The sequence below is a fragment of the Borostomias antarcticus genome (genome assembly GCF_949987555.1).
Source record: "Borostomias antarcticus genome assembly, chromosome: 14".
NCBI classification, from domain to species: Eukaryota; Metazoa; Chordata; class Actinopteri; order Stomiiformes; family Stomiidae; genus Borostomias; species Borostomias antarcticus.
This window is the reverse complement of record NC_140247.1, coordinates 17640766-17645809: the sequence shown is the minus strand read 5'-3', so window position 1 is coordinate 17645809 and position 5044 is coordinate 17640766.

The following is a 5044-nucleotide window of genomic DNA, read 5'->3' as shown; positions in this document are numbered from 1 at the left end:
ATTTGGATAGCTGTTGGATAGTCTGTCATCACACACACGAGCAACGGGGAGTTGGTGCATTGGGTATCAGGCCACCACGGTTGGCCATGTATTCATACTCTATCATATGGGCCATTTTTGTTGCCTATACATGTTGTTTGTTGTGCCATCTTGAATGTGTCCTTTGCTATTATTTCTAGCCTACCTGTCACATTGTCCCGTGCATCTGTGAGCTGTTGATATTTGGTGGGCATGGCTTCGACTCCTGCTCTCCATGCATATCTCAGCGTTTTCCCCATTATGTTTGTTGGGGTCACGGCATCATGTAATGTTATTTCTTTTTTTTTCCATTTAATTTATTTTCCGATTTTTTATCAGGGTTATTGTAGGCCTACATTATTTGCGTCAGTTGATGTTTTCAGAGTCAGACATTCTACTGCGTGCGCAATGGCACTTTTGTGGGGAACACAAGTAGGCCTGTCACTGGTGATTCATAAATGAAAATATATGAAATATATATAAGGCACTTAGAATGTAAAAGAGTATTTTCCATCAACAACGTAGCCAATTATGAATGCTGTAGGCTACGCATGTGTCGATCGGTTCAGCACCCTGGAATGCTGCCTCAAAATGGACTGATCGAAGAAGCCAAAAGTTTGCATCAACCTAGTTTATTTAGGAACAGCACCCTTTGTTCCCAGAGCCGTAGGTAGAATAACCACCCCCCTGGTGATTTCTAGATGTGTTACGGTCTGAAGGAGCCAGAGCGACTCGGGGGTTAGGCACGTTTCATAGTCAGTCCATGGATGACAGGCAGATGACGCCCACTCGGCAGCAGCCGGTATATGCGCCGAGCGTACACCGAACGCAAACCAAAACAAACCACACAGAGTTAGTTTTTCTGATTTTTGGTTTTTCCGTTTTGAAAAACCAAACCAAATCATCTCGGTTTTTCTCGGTTTGGTTTTTCTCTTTTTTCGTTTTAAAACCAAAACGGAAAAACGAAAATTCACTCGTTTTTTGTTTTTTCCAATTTCGTTTTGAAACAGAAAAACCAAAGAACGAACCATACACGGATTTAGATGAGATGGTGGTTTAAATGAATGGCAACACATAAATTCAATGGCCGGTCATGGCAAAGCACCCGCTAACGCAGGCTACCCCCCTCCCACGATCCAGGGCTAGGAACCGGTTCATCCAGTTTATTTGAATATAAAAGAATTTGGGGGGGGGGGGGGGGGGGGTTACAATAGTCTAGTCCAGGTTCGCTGGAGGACCTGTATTTTCAGTGTTTGCTGGTAGCGGACTGCATCGATCAATGCAATGACTCTTCAGTTTTACCCTTTTCATCAATAAAACATCATTTTTACAACCATGTCTCATTGATTGGGAAGGCATTTAGAGCTGCCGGTCTATTAGCCTACATTCGGACTCAGAGGATGACTTAGGCTAACTGTTTATTGAGAAACAATTGGCTATATAAAGAAATACCACAATGCATGTAGTCTAGATATATTACATTATGGTTATACACTTTATGGTAGACTGCCCTCTCGCTCGCTAAGCAGGCTACATTGTGGCTTTTTTGTTCATCGCCTATAGGCTACACATTAGAAAAATGTTTTTTTTTATATAGACCTAGAAGGAATCATTTCCTATTTTAATACAATTCAAATTCTGCTTAGAGGGAATTATTTTCAACGGACATTATGACCTGAGCATAATTAATAATTATCTAAGTTAATATAGGCCTATGAGAACGCAACGCTTTTTACGATAGGCTAGGCCTATGCGTCTTGTGATTGTACTGTAGCCTAGGCTACAACTTAAGGCTTGCCCTATTGAATTCATTTTATAGCCTACTAGGCTACTCATTATTATCGAATTATCTAGTTGATATATGAATAAAACAATAAGCCGTTTTAATGGCTATGGGCTACTAGTTGTAGCTATATGATGCGCTCTGCTCTTATACGCACGGTTGAGACGGCAGCTCAAATACACAGCCAACTGGAGATGTCGCGTCTGGGGAGGCTCTGCGTCTCTCCACCATTCCCCAGCGAGTCCAAGCTCCCTCAATGAATAATACTTAGGCCTATTTATAATAGCCTACATAGCGCGAAACTGTGCATATAATAGGCTGTAGCCAGCGCGAAACTGCGCATTCCCTATAGCCCTATAGCCGTTCATTGAACAGCTGGCGGCCGGTATACATAAATAAAAACATACACGATATTTTGTTATTTGAATGATCTTGAATATATATATTCAAGATCATTCAAATAACAACATATTGTGTATGTTTTTTTCATTTATAATTTAACAATAGGGGGTGCAACAGAACACAATTTTAGGGAAAGTCATTGACAGGCGGACTTCAATGTTTTATTAAAATATAGTTATGTGCAAATGAAAACCCACAATCGTCCTATGGACCTTACCCCGATTTTGGAAATCAGATAAAGGCGTTCACAAGACCATTTCAATAATCGCATTATTACAATTATCGGTTGATGTCTCACTGTCAAACCTGCCGCTATGCACAAGATAGTTAATGTCCGGATATGATTGGCAATGAGTGATCTTTACTCATGGCGACTATTTCAATTTTGTATGGATCCACACCTCCGATCAAGCTTATTTTGTCTTTGTATCGTGCTGAAGCCATATAGCCTACTGCGCTCAGACTTGGCTACATTAGCTGGTGCCCTGGCTTCAAATTTACTTCCGGGGTTTACGAGTAGCCTAACAGTTGAATGCGTTCCAGAAACAAAACGCAAAACCCTCACGTTCACCATATCTTTACTAACAAATATATTTACAATACTGTTATTTTGCGCATTTGACTTAACAGACACCACGTCTTGACCCGACGTCAGTTGCCGAGATAGATAGGCTACTGTAGGCCTAGATATATTATAGGTGTTCGTAATAATTAAATTACATCGAGGTGGATAAAACATGTGTTTGAGAACAAGGTAATAATAACAATTAAACGTTATTTGTATAGCCCCTTTCATACAGATACCTTCAGCTCAAAGTGCTTTACAAGAGCATTTAAATTAAAGAATGTGAAATTTAATGATGCTTCATTCGTAGACTATAGGAGAAAAACACAGAGCCCAGCCTGCTAAATCTACTCAAAGACGCCACCTGGCGGTGGTGCATCACTAAAACGAAATAACACCCGTCTGAAATCCCACGAGATTTCCAACGGGATTTCCCTGCCAAATACCGCGACGTGAAATGCTGCAGCAAGTTACATTCTTATGTTCCCACATCTGTAGGGCGATAGTGATATCTGAGGATAATCTGGAGATAGGGCGAAAGTTAGTGACATCTGAGGATAATCTGGAGATAGGGCGATAGTTAGTGATAATCTGGAGATAGGGCGATAGTTAGTGACATCTGAGGAGTCTCCTCCTTTTAGAAGTTGGAGGACTTTTGCACATTTCCAGAGATTGGGAACAATGTCTTCCATAAGTGATACACTGTAGATTAAAATTATTCACTAGTGGTTAGGCGGGCAGCATGTTTTAGTAGGCACAAAAAAAGGCAATAAATTGGCTAGCCGACCTGCATTTAAATTGGTGAGCTAGAAGCCTTCCTGCTTTTTCTCCATGCTCGTATATATAACCCTGCGAGTGGATTAGTAGTCTCAGCCTGGTCAGTTGAAGACAGATCATATTGCGCCTGAAGACCCAATCTTTCCTTATATATCTCTGGTGAAGGGGAAATTGAATATTGTCTCTCCAGTTCAGATATGGAGTTCAAGAGGTGAACCCGTTTGTCATTCCTAATCTTTTTAAACTGAGCTGAATAAGATATGATTTCTTCTCTAATAACAACTTTTAGTGTTTCCCAGAGTAGAGAGAGGGATGCCGAATCAGTCTTATTTGTCTCAAGGAACCTGTCAATGGCCACAGACACTGTTATACAGAAACCCTTGTCTGCTAGTAAGGCTGTATTCAGTCTCCATGAGGGACAGTCTGCTCTGTTAAGTCAGACAGTGATGTGTGTGTGTGTGTTCTTGTCAGAGACAGTGAGGTGTCTGTGTGTGTGTGTGTTCTTGTCAGACAGTGAGGTGTGTGTGTGTGTGTGTGTGTGTGTGTGTGTGTGTGTGTGTGAGAGAGAGGTGTCAGTGACAGCAGCAGCTGGGCTCCAGCCCCACAAGGGATTCTGGGACATCCTGTGTGATGCCAGCAGACACCTCTGGACACTTTTCTGACAGTTAGGTGTGTGTGTGTATGTGTATGAGTGTGTGTCTATGTTTGAGCCTGTGTGTGTGTGTGTGTGTGTGTGTGTGTGTGTCCATTTACCTCCTGGCCTCTGCTGCCTGGGGGCTGGGGGGTCTGGAGCTGTTCCAGAACCCCCCCAGGGCAGAGCTGCCGCTTACATCCAGAATGGAGCTCCCAAACTGGGTTTCTCCCTGCAGCCTGGCTGGGTGGCTGGGTGATGGGCCAGGGGTCACTGGTGGTCAAGGATATTACATAGAAATGATGACCTGATCAGACAGGACATTCTACCCCACAGAGAGCTGTCCAATCCCAGGCTCTCTGCTTTTTACGGCGTTGTAAAGCAACAAGAGGTTTCAGAGCTTCATGTTCTCAATCCTTTTTTTATGCGCGCGTGTGCGTGTTTGTGTGTACGTGCGTGTGTGTGTTTGTGTGTACGTGCGTGTATGTGTTCAGATTATGTAAATAGGTCGGTGAGCGATGATCATCTTTTGCATTTTTATGTGTTTGCACAGATTTGGTGTTCGTTGTCCCTCCCCCTCCATCCTTCCTTTATTCCCTCCCCCCTCCCGTTCCCCTCTCTCTGTCCCAACGGTGTTCTGGTCTTATCTGTCCATCGCGGGGCTGTTATATTTAGAGGCAGACTGCTATCGGGGCTTACAGCTGGGCTGTGTGATTCTCCTCCTGGCAGATCAACTGCATTCAAAGGAAACTCTCTGTCCCTCTTTCTATCCTACTTTCCTCCCCTTTCCCCCCCTCTTTCTCTCTCCTTCTCCCCTCTTTCCCTATCCTTCTCCCCCCCCCCTCCTTTTCTCCATCTAATTCAGTCT